The 17729-nt window shown below is 45.1% G+C and overlaps 1 long non-coding RNA gene across 3 annotated transcripts; it reads right to left on the reverse strand.

The window, feature by feature from the left end:
• Window positions 1-668: 668 nt before the first annotated feature.
• Window positions 669-16726, reverse strand: LOC128807719 (uncharacterized). 3 transcript variants are annotated; one of them, XR_008437260.1, is made up of 3 exons: window positions 16612-16726; window positions 16391-16487; window positions 669-876 (listed from the first exon to the last, which is right to left on the reverse strand). It is a non-coding gene; the product is annotated as an uncharacterized LOC128807719 (long non-coding RNA). The 3 variants fall into 3 exon arrangements; XR_008437259.1 differs by having other exon boundaries at window positions 16391-16497; XR_008437261.1 differs by lacking the exon at window positions 669-876 and adding an exon at window positions 15024-15195 and having other exon boundaries at window positions 16391-16497.
• Between the last annotated feature and the right edge of the window lie 1003 nt (window positions 16727-17729).

Here is a 17729-nt window from a genome sequence, read left to right on the forward strand (position 1 = left end):
GAAATTTGGCAGTGGTTCAGATAAAGCATAAGCAAAACCGCTCGGGGTATGGGGAGGGCCTCTCACCCTGCCTCTTGTACAGAAGGCAAAAGAATCCAAGCACAATTTTTATACTGTATGCTAATACATATTCATCAATAGTTCCTGTAAATCTTCTCCCATTTTGATTATTGAAATCTACGTCACTATATTACACAGCACATGTTCCCATTGTTGCTAGGGGGTCTTCTGGACTCTTCAGGGGTCTTCTGGGATGAAGGCCAATGGTCTTCCTCGCTGTCCTCTGAAAAACCTGGCAGGTTGTGCATGCACATTGAGCTTGGTGTTATATAATTAAGCATTATGTTCCAAATTTGGGTTCCCTATCTGGAATTATACCAACTTATTTGTCTTCAAGGCCGTTCTTGCTTAAGGAGTTGCCTGGACTTTCATTTGTCTCAATGCTGATTCCGCTCTTGGAGTTTTTCCCAACTTTGTCCTTCCCAAGGCCGTTTGTGCTAAAATATCTCAATACTCCATCCTGTATCTTATGAACATCTGCGAACATCTGTTTTGTGACACTAATTACATTTCACTTTCCTCTATTACTTTTTAACAAATATTTTCTAAAACATCAATATAGTTACAATTATTAGCACGAATCATATTCATTTATCACAAGGGGAAACAATTATCATTCAAACAAACTTTAACATTCAACTTCAGTTTCTGTTCAAAATAAATCTTATAGTGTTCTAGATCTATGATTTAAGTAGGTGCTATAGAAATGCAAATTGCTGAAACACAATCAAAAAGAGAGTAGGAGCTTGGGATCCTCTTGCTTCCATGGTGATGCTCCTTCCAACACAGTAAAGCTCCAGCCTATGACAACAGCTCCTAAATGAAACATTAATATAAGTAAATACAAGCAACAGCAAAGGCATTGTGTCTTGAATACATGACTATAATACTTTTTATGCACTAGCAGCTTTTTCAAAATGATACGGTTTTCAAACCTCCCAGGAAAATTATATTTTGAAAACACCATATGTATAGCATTGCACGTGAGGAATACCCTCTGAAATTATTTTCTTTTAATTGTCTAGTTATTCAGAGGTGATTTACGTTAGGCAAAACAAAGTCATGATAGACTAATTTTTTTTTATTAAGAAATACATACAGCCTTTCTTTCTTTGCACTCATACATTTCACTGTGAAAGTACATTGCCTCTACTGTGCTTCATTCAGTCAATTAGCTGATCATAATCACATTTTTGGTAGCATTGGTACATTTTGGTCCATTTCAAGAGGAAAGTGTGAGCATCTTGAATTGCTATAGCATTACCAGAAACCAGTCTCAGTTATTTTCTAATTTAAGGACTTTTTTCCTTGGTTCTTTCTTCTGTGCAGGACTTTGGCTACTCTAGCTGTTGCCTTGGCAACTTCTTGGTCATTTAGGTTGATAACACTGCTTGTTACCTAGAAAGAGGTTTTTAAGGAGGCTAATATTAAATAATATTTTTTTTTTGCCTTTCTATTTCTGCAGTCTTGCACTACTTCATGAAAGTAAGCCTTGGGGACCCTACCAGAGCTTGAATTTTTGCTAGGGGAAAGGAAGGGAAGAGGTAGGAGAGGGGCAGAGAAATGTCTGTGTAGATTATTTCTGTGGTGGTAGCAAGTTGCAAAAGAAAAATAATGAATGCATGCAACTTTGAAGCCCTTGAAATAAAGGAACATCATCATTTGAAGAATCCCTAAAAATCTCTAAACCAGAAATTAAAATGATAAAGAATGATAGTAATGATTGAAAGACAGTACTAGAACTCAAAGAACTACAAGAGGGTAGAGGCTGTTGCTTATTGTGAACTGTAGCCTGGTATAGAAATACCACTCTAGTTCAGCCACTGAAATGTCACACCTGTCCACTGGCAGTTCTGCTCTGTTTTTAGCAAGTTCACAGAGCCAGTGCTGATCCCTCAGACTATGGCTAGACAATTTCCAACACATCCCTTGCTCAGAGCTAACAGGAGTCTCTTAGCCCATGCTACTCTCAGCAATGCAGATATAACCACAGTCTATGTATGAATCAAACAGCAGTCAAAAAACTCCAAACAAGATTTCCAATAGTGTAGACTTGCAAACTAAAATTTTATTACAATCAAAATCATAATAGCTTATAAACCCCAGATAACAGAATTCTGCTCTTTGACATATGGTTAGAAAGCATGATTTCTGTGGCCTTTTCTCTCACAGTACAGCACTGAAAGAAGCACTAACTTCTGTTTCTTATCAGGACACAACTAGCAGACCAGTATTCCTACAGACAAACATCTCAAATAATTTGGAAATCCTCAAAATAACCGGGAAAAACAGGAAGTAAAGACCATTTGTGTTCTGTTTTGAAGAACATGCATACCCATTTCAAAGAGTACAGAACACTTGAAATATGGATTAGCATAAATTGTATGTGGTTCAACTGAAGATCAATTATAAAAAATCCACCAAAAAATGGATAGCAAAAAACTTATATGTAGGAATGTACAGTAATAATTTTGACTCCAATTGAAGAATACATGAAAGCTGGTTTCAACATAAAAGATCAATATTAAACTGACACAATCGCTCCAACAAAATAGCATCACAGATGCTGCAATAAGAGTAGCTGATTATCAGGGAACTGCACTGTGTAGGCGAAGATACATGGAATTATAGGAAAAACAACAACAACAAACAAACAAACAAAACCAAACAAGAAAAAATCTCACCAAAACCCCCCGCACCCCAAAATGAAAAAAAAAAAATTAACTAGGAAGCAAATGAAAAGGATAACAGCAGCAAAAAATCTGAAGAAAATGCTGAAAGTAATGATAGTGAAATACTACATCAATTCCCATTTCTAAGTACTTGGTTCACAAAAATAATAGTTTCTAGGAAGAATAAACAAAGAAAAGCCTCTCTCTACAGTGATAATGAAAAGAAAAGAGAGTATAACAAAATGTTTTCAAGAGCAATTTGTAGATTAACATCAAAGAAACTATTAAGTTGTAATGGAAATTAAACATAAATGTTTCTCACACCACAAAGAAATTATACATGCAAAAAGAGACTAATATCCTGCAAATCTGTAGGTAAATATAAGTCATTGGGGAATTTGTGGTGATGAACTCTTCAATAAAATATTTAATCTTTTTAATTAATTATGGGACTAATAAAAGCTCTCAAAAATGCCATTGTGGACTAAGTATCAAAGAGTGATCAAAGCTACTTCAATAGTTCCTGAGATTTTTTTTTCCTTTGGTGATAACCAGTTTACCACAGGATCACATTAACCAGCAAAAAGACAACTGGTTGAAGATGAGAAGCTGAGATTTTGGCCTGAAAGGTCACACATTCATCAGATTTTCAAAATTAGCATAGTTGTCAAAAAGGACAATAGATTTTAAAAAGCCTCTAAAATACCTTTGATATGCAACTTTTAGATTTCAGTGGAGTATTTGACATTCCATACTACAGTTCACTCTAGAACATCTTGAAGTTTAAGGTCTACTGCGGCTTTTACTCGCTACGGCCTCAAGCAGCTGAAAACCCTGGCTAGCGCTGCCTTTGTGAGACTGTAGCCGCCACATGCATGGGCGCTCTAGGGTTATGGCATTTGCCTCCCTGGTAGTGCAGAGCGCTCCCGTGTGGGTAAGCAGCTTTGGTAGCTTCACGCTGAGAGGAAGTGAAGGGACGAGAGAGGCACGCTTTGCTTGCTTGCCTAAGAACATTTATTCCATGCATGGTCGCAGCGATAGTCAGAGCGACCATTCCCAGCGTGATGCAAGGCAAAATGGCGACAGGACAAATAAAGCATTAGGTTAAGTAGGGGGCGGGTGGATAGGGGTGGAAACCTCCTCGCCCAATAGGGACAGACAACAGGGGAGTGACACAGAATATAACAACCTATGGGAACATAACAGAGGTGGGTACAGTGGTCTGGGACAAATAGCAGTGCAAAGATGGGGTGATTGATACAGAACTTTCAAGAAGAATCAGGGCGTGGCTACAAGATTGACATATAAGAGCTCCCATGGTAAACAACTTGGAGCAAACCATTGTGAGGGAAAAATAGGGATACAGAGAACCAACCTAACTAATAATTAATAAAATCCGTGACTGAACCAACCCAACATACAACAGTCTACCAACATAAATAATTTTCTTTGAAAAGATTTCCCATTATGGTTAAGGTCAAACTGCACAATTCTATAGTAACAGAAAAACATGTCAGTGAGAATTTGTTCTCTTACAACTGCCTGTCTTGCTCTTGATTTCAGTATAATAAAAAGCAGAGACACACATCATATAAACAGTGCTTGATTCAAAAACCATTTTATAGAGTCAGATTTTCTAAATGAAGCTATTCTTTGAAGAAGTGAAATTTAAAATGAAATCTATAAGAAGAAATTACATGAGTTTGTTCTTTTAAAGAGTGACAGGAAAACATGCTGGCAGAGAGTATTTCTTACAGAATTGCACAAATAACTTAAATAATTAATTGCATAAATCAAACTAATTCCCAGCTCAGGCATTATTGTAGAAGACAAGAAGATACACGGCACTGGACCATTCATTTTCTTCACAGGTAATGTGAATTCTGATAATAGCCAAAGGTCTTAACTGCTAAAGTAGTAGTTTCAGTTGATCATCCAAAAATCTACAACTGAAAAAACCAAAAATAACCTATGAAGGTGACTGTAGTGAAATAGCTTTAAAACAATAAAAGCTTAAGATACATAAAATATGATAGACCAGAAAACACTCTGCAGTTAGTGTGGGGTATTTAAAAATGCATCCATTATCATTAAAATACTAAATTTTTTTTCCTCTAATGTTTTCTGGAAGCTAGAAATAACTAGGTGTACCTTAAAAACAAATCAACAGAATCTCTAGGACAGACCTGTGTTGTACATGGAGGAACACACAAAAGTGGGAACACACAGTTTTGGTGTAGAAGAATGACAAAGGTTGTCCTCGGATAGACAACAGCAGTGGAGCCTGCTTTGTGTTCTGTCTTATTGGCTGACACAGAAACAAACCACACTCAACATAAAATAAGTCACATGATCATAAGGGTGTCTAACTACATGACTTGCTCTGAACCTGGATTTGTGGTTCTTCATGTAGTGCCATATCAAATTCAGAATTTACTATAAATTATTTGCAAAATTACACCTCTTATCAATCATATAAGTTTTTTATTGCACCTTATTAACTTTGTGTATTCTTCACAGTACTTTTGATCATGCCTTCCACACTATGCACTTGCAATTTATAACTTCTTCCAAGATGTTCAAGTCTTTTATTTATTAAAGGCATAAATTCAGCAAGCTTTTAAAGCCAATTCATATATTTAGACAAGTATTTAGTTCTATTAAGTTAATACTTCAAAGAGCTTCTTAAATGAAGCTCATACCCTAAGGGGTATTTTTGAACCAGGACTACAAATCCTGTCAGAAATTCATGTCTTGCATGCAGACTTTGTTCCATTGTGTTCCAAATTGGACCAGACTAATATTATGTCTAAACTGCATAGCATATACTCATCCGACAGAATTGCCTAGCATGCACACATGTCAGTTCTACACTAGAAATGTTTGTGTGAAGAAAAGCACAGTAAGTTTCTTAGGTCAGGAAGTTTGCTTCCCTTCGGTTCAGCTACAGGAAATAAACAAGAAATAAAAACATTCATTAATTCAAAAAGAAAAAAAGGAAAGGGAAAACAAGAAGGGAAAAAAGTTCTCTTTTCTGCCATGAAGGTAAAAGTCTGTGTAGTTTTAAAAGGAATGTACAAGCTAGGGACATTCAATTCCTCCTTGAAACCTAAGGAATAACATGTGTTATCTCCCTTTTGAGATTTAGGTAAAACCAGTAAAACTCGTTGTCTGATCCAGAGTTTTAAACTGTGACTTGGGCAGCCAAGATTACTCTTGGGAAAAAATCAGGGATCTACTTTCTGTACTAATATTAATGATAAAACTTGAAAGTCATTTAGAAAGTAATTTACCTTTTTGATGTTAGTACAATGTAAATTTGTCTCCACATATTTTACTTGACTGATTAACATTTCGCAAAAAAAAAGTAGGTATGGAAACTGATTTGTCAGGATTAGGATTTCCTAGTGGAGCCATAATACTGATTGTCTCTAACATCAGAGCCACACAAATTCCCTAAGGAGAGAATAAAACCAAATATGTTGAAATAACTTGAGATAGCTAGGTTTGCAAAATTCTGGGCATATTTCAGCTGGCTGATGGGAGTAGTGTGGTAGATAGGGACAGGCGAACGGAAAATCTCGGGATGTGACGGAAAGCAAGACCCTTCCCCCCTCTTCCTGCTATAAGTGATCAATCACCCCTGAAGCATGCAGCCCCTCCTAACCTCAGTAGTTTTCCACTCCTTACTAACCCTAGCCAGACCCACCGTCCCCTTTTGACATAGTAAAGCCCCCTTGACTAGTTAACCCCACAAGATGAGATAATAAACGCCATTTGACCATCCACTACATTGGTGTCTGTGCATGTCAGTGGACCGAGTGACCCAGGGGAAGCCGGGTCGCCGTGCTGTATCTTGGAACCAGGTCGCCCGCCTTCTCATCAGAAGGCGACATATGGTGCCGAAACCCTAGGGTAACGGGTATCTCCTGGACGAGAAACAGTGGCCAGAACGGCGGGCCCGATTCTTGGCGGGGGAGACGTCCCCGGACCAGCGACGGATATGGAAGCCATCGCGAAGGTCGTGAGTTCAGCTTATAAGCAGTGGGGAATTAAATGCAAGCTCAAGGATTTTTACCTCGCTATTGCGAGACTCTTCAAGCTTGGGGCGATTGAACGTTCCCGTGGAAATATTACACCCGGAGGTGTGGGGGAAATGCACGAACGCGCTAGCCGAGGATACAAAGACCTCAGGCAGCAGCAAAAGCCTTAAGGCTTGGGGAAAGGTCGAGCGGGCCCTGCACAAGGCGCTAGAGGAGCAAGAAACATGGAGCGCTGCAAGCGCATGTTTATTAGCAACACCCAAGCTGGGGGTAGGAGCGGCAACGCAAACCGCCCCCGAAAGCGAGTTACCCGGGAGCGGGGACCCAGGGGGATCGGGCGGGTTCCCCCCTCCCCCAGCCCGAGCCCAACCCCCCCCGCAGGGCCTCCGGAAAAACCCGCAGGACCTCCCGAAAAACTCATGGACCCCCCATCCGTCCCTTCACCGCAGATCAGCGATTTGGCGCCGGGGGCGCGGCAGCACGCGCAGTCCTTTTGGGAGGAACTGGCGAGGGAAGCCAGAGATGCGGAGAACCTGGCTCGGGAGGAGACGCGGGCAGCGCCGCCGCCATACCCAGTCGAACATGGCGCCGGCGACCAAGGGGATGGGCGGGGTGCGGGAGCTCTCGGCGGGAAGAACCCAGAGTCCCAAATTCTTGCTAGTGCGCATCCGCGAGGAAAAGAGGAGGAGGGGGGTGGCGGAGAGCGCATGCCCAATCGGGAGCCGCGCTCAGTGCTGCTACCATTTAAGGGAGAGACCTCCCCCTGTGGGCGGCAGGGTAAGCCCAGGGGGCGGGAACGGCACCACCCCCGAAGGGAGGGGGAGGGACGGGGCCGGAGCCGCACGAAAAGGCACCGGGACCTGGAAATGCGCTGGCATTCGACTTCCGGCTCTGAGACCAGCTCTACCAGCTCCACCAGCTCGGGAGAGCTGACGGATGCCGACAGGGACTCAGAAACGGAAAAAGCGGAGCTAACGCGGTTTAAAACAAAAACTAATAAAGCCTTTAGCCACATCGAAAGGCAATCACAATGCGAACCAGCCCAGTTTACCAACTGGGCTAAGATAAAGATAGCCTGTGCAGAGTGGACCCCTTCAGCTATGGTCCAAGTTTTCCCGGTTAGGATCACCGGGCCAGAGGGGAACCAGCAAAGGATATATAATCTGGTAAACCCCAAAGACATACAGGCAATTGTCAAAGCGATCTCAGAGAAAGGGGTCAACTCGGCTATGGTCTCCACCCTCGTGGACGGCCTCTTTGGCAATGACGACTTGCTCCCCTTTGATATCAAACAAATAAGTCGCATGATACTCGGTGGTGCGGGAATGATCGTGTTTAAGCAGGAATGGGAAGATAATTGTACAAAAGCGCTAGCCCAGTTTTCCGGGGCGGGGCAGCCACTGCATGGGTCGAGCCTATCCAGGCTGCTGGGGAAACACGACGAGATAGTTACACCTCAGCAACAAGCCGCACAGATGCGGGCTGAGGAAGTCAGGGCCACCACTCGAGCTGCTAGGGAGGCTATTCGGGCTGCCTCTCTGGTTGTGGCCAAGCCGTCACCGTGGTCCACTATAAGACAGGCAGAGAGCGAAAGCTTCACGCAGTTTGTAGACCGCCTGCAGGCAGCAGTAGATTCCTCTACCCTGCCTGCAGAGGCAAAGGGCCCCGTGGTGGCGGACTGCTTGCGCCAGCAGTGCAACTCCGTCACCAAGGACATCCTGCGCTCCCTGCCAGCCGGAGCCAGCCTAGCCGACATGATCAGGCACATCGTAAGAGAGGAACACCTAACACCCGTCCAAGCAGCCGTTCACACCCTAACCAGTGCCATGGTGTGCTTCAAATGTGGTCAGGCAGGCCACATTGCAGTGAGCTGTCCCCAGCCGGCACAGCAGCCCGCGGCGGTGCCCCCACCTCAAGCACGCCCGAGAGGGCCCTGCTGGAGCTGTGGGAAGAAGGGGCATTTCACTAAGGACTGCAGGTTCCGGCCTCAGGGAAACGGGAAAGGGAGGGGGCGCACTGGCCGCACTCAGCCTCCTCCCGCTGCGAATGCGAAGCGGCTCATTTATGTCAACCCCCAGTGGGGAGGGGGGCCCTCATACCCCATGGCCCCACAGGAGGCAGCCAGCTTCGCACTCCCACCAGCGACACAATCGCAGAGCTTTGCAGCGCCGTCAGTGGCACCTTCGTATCCACCACTGCCACAAGCCGCGCCTGCGCCACAGGGCCAGCAGGGGACACCCCAGAGCGGGACCCCTGGGTGGCCTTGGCCATGAAAATAGGGAAGGAACCCCTGAAGATGTGGGGGACATGCCGCCTTTATGGCAGTCAGGATCCCCACATCATAGGGCTTCAGTTCTGGGCGGACACGGGATCAGACTGCTCAGTTTTTCCCCAAGCGCTTTGGCCTCAGCATTGGCAATGTAAAGAGGTCCCCCCAGTGAACGGAGGGGGAGGGCCATCCTGGGCGTGGAAAAGCACCCAGCTGGTGGCTATAACACTCCACACGAAAAAGGGACCGGAACAGATGGTGGCAATCTACCCCTACATTCTACAAAGCTCTCCACCCTTGATAGGAAGGGATGTCCTCGCTATGTTAGGAGTCAGAATCACAAATTTATCCTGAGGGCCACTGCCGTACACCCACCGCTGCCAATCAGACTGACCTGGAAATCGTCAGACCCCATATGGGTCGAGCAGTGGCCCCTGTCAAAGCCTCGAATGACAGCCTTGCTGGAACTGGTCGGCTGCGAGCTGCAGAAGGGTCACATAGAACCCTCCACCAGCCCGTGGAACACCCCTGTATTTGTAATCCCCAAAAGGTCCGGAGAGGATCATCGCCTCATCCACGACCTGAGGGAGGTGAACAGGGCAATCCAACCCATGGGTCCAGTTCAGACACTGCTGCCCACGAACTCAGCCATCCCTAAAGGGCAGCCATGCGCAGTGCTGGACATCAAGGACTGCTTCTTTTCAGTACCCCTGCACGCTGAGGACAAGGAACGGTTCGCCTTTTCCATCGTGTTCCCAAACGGTGAGCGGCCTAACCTCCGCTTCCAATGGAAGGTGCTGCCGCAAGGTCTCGTGGACAGCCCGACCATATGCCAGATCACCGTGGACAGAGCACTGACGCCAGTCTGACAATCCTACCCCGCTGCGACCATCATTCAATACATGGACGACATCCTCGTCGCTGCACCATCGGCGAGCCAAGTGGATCACCTGGTGACCGCGATCACGGAAACTCTCCAGACCAATGGCTTTGAGATCGCGAACACGAAGATCAAGAGAGGACCCTGCGTGACCTTCCTGGGAGTGGGGATCACGAACTCCTATGTGACACCCCCCCAAGGTGAAGGTCCACCGAGACATCAAGACGCTCCATGACATGCAGCGCCTTGTGGGTTCTCTGCAGTGGCTCTGCAACATCATCCTGATTCCCCCCGAGGTCATGGAACCCCTATATGACCTCCTGAAAGGAAAGCACCCCTGGGACCCCAAGGAGCTGACGCCGCAAGCAGCGAGCTCCCTCGACTTCATCAAGCACCAGATGTCTACTGGCACACTTGCCAGGTGGGACCCAGATGCGCCACTCGATCTATACGTCCACTTCACACAAAAGGGAGGAGTGGGAGCACTGGCCCAAGGACCTTCCGAAAAGTCCCAGCCGATCCAATGGGTGGTCCTCGGAAGACCAACTCGTGCGTTTTCCCCGGGAGTTGAATGCGTCGCCAACCTCATCATGAAAGGCAGGAGACTCGCCCTGAGACACCTGGGGACCGAGCCGACAAGAATCCACCTCCCCTTTCGCAAGCGGCCAACCGCGGAGTCAACCGCAATATCGGAGCACCTGGCCCTTGCTCTCACCGGCTTCGGAGGAGAAATCTCCTATGCCACCAGGCCACCTTGGACTCAGCTGCTGACCATTGTCGATATAGACATGCCGCCAAAGGTCATGGACCGACCGCAGTCGGGACCAACGGTCTTCACAGACGCTTCCTCCACGACTTCTACTGCAGCGGCAGTGTGGCAGGCAGGAGAGCAATGGCTTTGCGTCAAAACAAGTGACCCCACACTGTCAGTGCAACAACTGGAAGCAGCAGCAGTGGTCTTGGCGTGCGGACTCTTCCAAGACGAACACCTCAGCATCGTAACGGACTCTATATTCGTGGCAAGGCTTTGCCTGGCCATGTCAGGACCAGGCGTGTCAACGTCAGCAGCGGCCTCAATGCTGGAGGAGGCGCTCTCCTCGCGACGGGGCACCGTGTCTGTCATTCACGTCAACAGCCACAACCCAGTCACAGGTTTCTTCCAGACCGGCAATGACAAAGCAGATGCCGCAGCAAAGGGAGTGTGGACACTGCAGGAAGCTCGGCAGCTGCACGAGTCGCTCCACATCGGAGCCAAAGCACTGGCGAAGAGATGCGGGATCTCGGCCGTGGATGCAAAACATGTAGTGGCCACTTGCCCTCACTGCCAGAAGTCACCCCTGTGGACCAGTGGGGTCAACCCAAGAGGTCTCAAGGCCTCGGAAATCTGGCAGTTGGACTTCACCTTATGTCAACTGCTAAAGCCCCAAGCATGGCTTGCAGTGATGGTGGACACTTACAGCGGAGCGATTGTAGCCACACAGCACCCCAAAGCGAACTCTAAGGCCACAATACAGCACTGGCTGACAGCTATGGCATGGCTTGGTATCCCCAAGCAAATCAAAACTGACAACGGTTCCAACCAGTGCAGGAATTCGCCTCGAAATGGGGCATCACCTTAGTACAAGGTATCCCGTATAACAGCACCGGGCAGGCCATAGTTGAGCGAGCAAACCAGACCCTGAAAGCTAAGCTAGAAGTATTGGCAAAGGCAGAGGGCTTTGCCAATTCCGTTCCCCCAGGAGACCAAGCGCGTATACTGGCAACAGCTTTGCTAGCACTGAATCAGTTTCCTAGAGGAGATGAGGCAGACAGTCCTGTTCGAAAGCACTGGGTCACCCGAGCCCTAGAGGAGGGCCCGCAGGTTGTAATCAAAAACGAGCTGGGCGAATGGGAATGGGGCTGGAGGCTGGTGCTCACGGGACGGGGGTATGCGGCGGTTAAGAAAGAGGGCAAGATCAAGTGGTGCCCACTTAAGTCAATCAAGCCAGACCTTCAGAATGAGACTAACGAGAATTGCGAGTTTCTGTTTACAGGACATGCTCGTGGGCCGTCCCCGTAACGCGTACATCCTGGTTCCAGAGGAAAACGACGAACCACCAAAACGCCGGACAGCACCCAAGAGTCCTACACCGGTGAGACTCAGACAGCAACGGTGGCTTTGTGTGATCTTGCTATTAGGGCTCATCGCCGAGGGGCGAGCTAACCCAGACTATTACCCCCATCAGCCATTCAGGTGGGTCATGCAGCATCTTTCAGGTGACAAGGTGTTCAAAGAAATCACCACGGCAGGCACCCCATCCTTCATGTTCCATATCGCCGACCTGTTTCCAGGACGACCAAAAATACGACCCCATCACCCACACATCATGTACATGTATCTGTCCTACTGGTGTCCAGCATCCAACCCTGGGAAGAAGTACTGTAACTACCCGGGGTGGGGATACTGCGGACACTGGGGCTGTGAAACCATTGTCACAGATGCCAGACCATCGGGAGAAGGGTGGGAACCGCAGGAGCCCGATAGATTTTTACAGTTCACCTGGGCACCTACCAGCTGTAAAAAACCCGCCTTCATGGGAGGGGTCTATAGCAACCATTATACACAACCCAAATATCGGAAGTGCACAGACTATAACATGACGGTTCTGCAGCCAGAACACCCTAGTTGGGCCACAGGCAGAACGTGGACTGTAGTCCTCAAGGGGCCAAAAGAGTGGGTGAATGTGCGAATTATCAGGCTCCAACCACCGGCACCCTGACCGGTAGGACCCAATAAGGTTATTAAGGACGTGCTGAAAGGGGGAAACATAACCCATCCCAAACCAATACCCACAAAGGCCACTGATATCCCGACCGGCCATGCAGATGCCTTCCAAATAGGTTGCTTAGCCGAGTCGGACTCAGACCCAATCTTCCATATGCTAGAGGCTACCTTTCTATCCTTGAACGAATCCAACCTGAACCTAACCAATTCCTGCTGGCTTTGCTACGATGTTAAACCTCCTTTCTACAAAGGAGTTGCTCTAAACACCCCCTTCAGTTACTCCACAGCCGAAGCCCCTCACCAGTGCAGATGGGACACTCCCCGTAGGGGAATCACCCTGAGTCAAGTCACAGGCCAGGGCAAATGCTTTGGCAATGCAGCCTTGGCAAAGCAGAAAGGCAACTTCTGCACTGAAGTCGTCAAGCCCAACAGAAAGGTCAACAAGTGGGCAGTCCCATCCGCATCTGGGATGTGGGTGTGTCAGCGATCTGGGGTGAGTCCTTGCGTGTTCCTTGCCAAGTTCAATGATGCTATCGACTTCTGTGTCCAAGTTCTGATTGTTCCTAGGGTCCTGTACCACTCAGATGAAGAGGTATACCACATCTTTGAGGAGCCCGGCCGACTCCACAAAAGAGAAATAATAACAGGAGTGACTATCGCAATGCTGCTCGGCCTGGGAGCAGCTGGCACAGCCACAGGTGTCTCGGCCCTTGCGACCCAACACCAAGGGCTTGCTCAGCTGCAAATGACCATCGATGAGGACCTGCAGAGGATCGAGAAATCCATCTCCTTTCTAGAGAAATCAGTTTCCTCGCTTTCGGAAGTGGTCTTACAGAACAGGCGAGGACTGGACCTCTTGTTCATGCAGCAAGGAGGTCTGTGTGCTGCCTTGAAGGAGGAATGCTGCTTCTATGCGGACCACACAGGAGTCGTTAAACACTCCATGGCAGAACTCCGAGATAGACTGGCTCAAAGAAAGAAAGACGGAAACCCAACAGAGCTGGTTTGAGTCCTGGTTCAATCAATCGCCATGGCTCACTACTCTAATTTCCACCTTAATAGGTCCGCTAGTGATACTGCTTTTAACCTTCACATTCGGACCATGCCTGCTAAACAAGCTGGTCTCATTTGTTCAAGCTCGCCTAGAACAGGCCAACATCCTGTTTATAGGCCAGCAACAAATGCTGTGAACCAAAAACCGAGGACACTGCCAGTCGCAAAGGTTCTCGAAACTTCCCTTGCGAAGATTACTCAGGTTTACCAAAAACCCCTCTTCCCTTAACATATTATAACTTTGTACCTCACCTTAGTGCCTATGTTTATAACTACCTCATTCATTAGTAAAAAAGGGGGGGGGAGATGTGGTAGATAGGGACAGGCGAACGGAAAATCTCAGGATGTGACGGAAAGCAAGACCCTTCCCCCCTCTTCCTGCTATAAGTGATCAATCACCCCTGAAGCATGCAGCCCCTCCTAACCTCAGTAGTTTTCCACTCCTTACTAACCCTAGCCAGACCCACCGTCCCCTTTTGACGTAGTAAAGCCCCCTTGACTAGTTAACCCCACGAGATGAGATAATAAACGCCATTTGACCATCCACTACATTGGTGTCTGTGCATGTCAGTGGACCGAGTGACCCAGGGGAAGCCGGGTCGCCGTGCTGTATCTTGGAACCAGGTCGCCCGCCTTCTCATCAGAAGGCGACAGAGTAGATATCATATAATCAGCCACATTTTTTTTTGGGCTGACAGACAAAAAATAACTCTGGATGTAATTCACTGGAATTTAGAAATTCTATTTTTAAATCTTAGGAAACGCAAATATAAAACCATGTTCCTAAGAATTCTGCTTGCTTTTCAGTAAATTAGAAAGAAATCCATAAAAATAAGCTGTGTCTAGCTGCAAAAGAAACTTTCTGGTCAAAAGTGAAATTTTTTTTAACCTAAAAGTCTCCTCAGAAATATTTTTGGTCTGGCACAGAAATCCTCAGTGCAGTAACAGTTGTTGGACAGTTGCTCCCTTAAATAGTCAGACTAATACCACCTAATGCACTGATATCTTTAGTATTCCACAGTGCTGAATTGGATATCCTAAAAGAGCACCTCTGTCCTTTGCAGTTTTAACCTATGCACTCTGGTTTCAGGACCAACCTGTAAGAGGCAGTGACAACAAGAATATGAGCACTCATATCTGAGCTGCATTTCTAGATTCTTGGAAAGAAATAAATTTTTCATGTATCTCTTAACCCCATTTGGGAAGGATAGAGCACAGGTTTATATGGTTTCTTCTGCACTGGAAGCATTTATTATCAGAAGCTGTGATGGCACCATTTTAATGCAATTATTTTGTGCTATTTCTGACCCACTCTTAAACTGTGAGGTCTAGTGGCATCAGGAACAACCTTTTCTGTATGCATATAGGCTGTGACCTCTACAATTTCAGACTTGCTTTCAGCTCAGCCAACAGCCTCCCATTTCATTAGCACATTATTTCAGACAAAACAGCACCTTGAAAACAGAATATTATAGATTAGCATCCCTTGTCTCTATACAGAATATCAGCAATTCACTGCTGATGGAAAATACTGTGACTACTTGCCCATGAGGATTTTATTTACTTGCTGCTGAAAAATTTGCTGCATGTCTCTTTGGTTTTCTCTTGCTTTACCCACAAAACCAGTCCAATGCCTGCCCATTTTAACTTCATTTCCATCACAACTTCCTTCTCTATGTTTTGGGTAAAATTAGATTTCAGAGGCTACCCATGCTTTCCCACTTTTTGTAAATTACTGCATTTTGCTTTTCCCTTTTTTTCCCCAACAGCAGCACCTTTGGTGTTATTTCTTTGGCCTTGAATCAGTTTGTATCTCCTGCCAAGTGCCATAGATCCACAAAGTGCTGGTTCTGCAGTTGTAATTTTGCTGCTTCACATAAAAGAGCAGAGCTTGCTCTGGAGCCCTTGCTATAAATAGAACAGAATTTTTCTTCAGTTTCCTACTGATTTGCCAGATTGATTTTATCTCTGCTAATCTGAATAACGCATTTGTATTCTCCTTTTCTCTTAAAATCATGCTGTATAAATATTTTGCTAGATACTTCTGAAAGGTTACTTATATTGTTTTAAATAGAAAACTATCTTTATTATGCCTGCCTTAATTTTCTGCTGAAACATCATTATATGTACAATCATTTGTATGCATTCAGTAGATCTATTTCAAGGTTAATTTTGATAAGATGATCTTAAACTAAATTTTTTCACTTTTCTCAACTTTTCCATCTTTCTAAAGGCCAGTCTTCAGAACAAGTGAATAAAACCAGGAAGTTATTTATCATGCACTTAAACATAAATCCTTTCTCTCTTTCCCTGCCATTCCCCTATGAATACCTTGAAAATGTTGTTTTAAATTATAGATAATACCCTGAAAACTTTAAGCAATAAAAAAAAATCCAGATTAGGTACTGCAGAGTGGAAAGGGATAGAAATTTGTTAACAAGCCTTTTTAAAAGATGTATAATTAAAAATCCAAGTCATTAAGAGAATAATGAAAAGCTGAGCATTGGTATGGTAGTTGCACTGTTGTGAAAAGAGGAAATCAATAGATTTATTTAAAAAAGTGATTGCCAATATAGTCTTAAATATATGCATAGTTTACAAGTTTACATTTAAATAGAATGTAGTCTAATGTCTTTTGGAAGAAAGTACCTGTAAATGCGAAGTTTGCTGTGGGAAAAAATGAAATATAGCTGAATTTGGCACCCCCATGTAGGATCCAATCCAATTCAAAAGAAAGTGCCTGTACCTGTAATGAGCTGTTTTAGTGTTCAGAGCAGATATATCAAATTTGAACCTTCAGGTAATTGCCCAATAGAGTACAATAATTAGGAAAACAGCCAATGAATAGGACACTGATTCCTCATTCTTACCTCCATGTATTTAACCTGGCTTTTGAAATTCTTATGAATGTTTAAGAAATATTGCAGTTTCTTTAGATAGCAAAGAGGAGAGTGAGTATATTTTTGAGTGTGAAACAGGTACTTACTGTTGTGCTATCTCATGACAACCTGAAACATCCCATCACAGTTCTGCCAGCACAGTCATAGCTGACTGACTGTGACACACTGGATGGCAAACGCAAAGAGTGCCCAAGCCTGGCACTACTGCCAATAGAAACAGAAAGCAAACACACAGTGTATCCAGAATTTACTTGCTATTAACAGGAATATTTCCTCCACTTTGGTCCAGCTGTCAAATCCTCAGAAATTCTAAGAGTATTGAGCAGAAAACAAGACGAGAACATGGGCAGGAAAAGGCATTTTGCATGCTTTGACCAAAGGAGGCTCAGCACTAACCCTATATTTATTTAAGCATGTATGTGTATTCAAAGATATTCCCTATGAGTTAAGAACAGCAGAGGGCATCTTGAAGAATGAAAGAAAAAATACTTTTGTTGAACCAAGAAGGGAAGTTAATATTTCTCTTTCAGGCAAGCACCAGAAAGGTCAATCACAGGGTGAGTATATTGTTTGAGTCATTACAAAAAGGTCAGTCATTAAAAAAACATTCATCACCATGACCATCTTACTGCAATAATTTCTGTTATTTTAATGTGTTTAGAAAGTTTTAGGATTCTTTGCACTCACTCTGATTTGAAATGGGGATTCAGACAGATATCAATGTAGTGCTGCCACTAAAAGTGAGATATAGAAAATAGTTCTGTAGTTTTACACAGACAGGCAAAACAGAAAGGATACAGATTTGCTAAGTTTAAAAAGTGTATCATTAATATAGAAAGGAATAGGAACAAGAGGCAATGGTACCGGGTCCTCTGTGTCAGTAGATTTCAAGATCTGTCTTTCTCAATGCACTCAATACGAGATGAAGATGAACTTTGTTTTATGAGAAACATTGTCCATACTGCAACTTCTGTGAATTTGCCTGTGTAGCTGCTTATTAACACAAACAAGAACTAACTATTAAGGCAATATGCACTTAAGTTCCAAGGTAGGTTTTTGGAGGGACCAAGCTCTGGAGAGTCAGAACT

The sequence above is a fragment of the Vidua macroura genome, chromosome 5 (genome assembly GCF_024509145.1).
Source record: "Vidua macroura isolate BioBank_ID:100142 chromosome 5, ASM2450914v1, whole genome shotgun sequence".
In the NCBI taxonomy this organism is placed as follows: domain Eukaryota; kingdom Metazoa; phylum Chordata; class Aves; order Passeriformes; family Viduidae; genus Vidua; species Vidua macroura.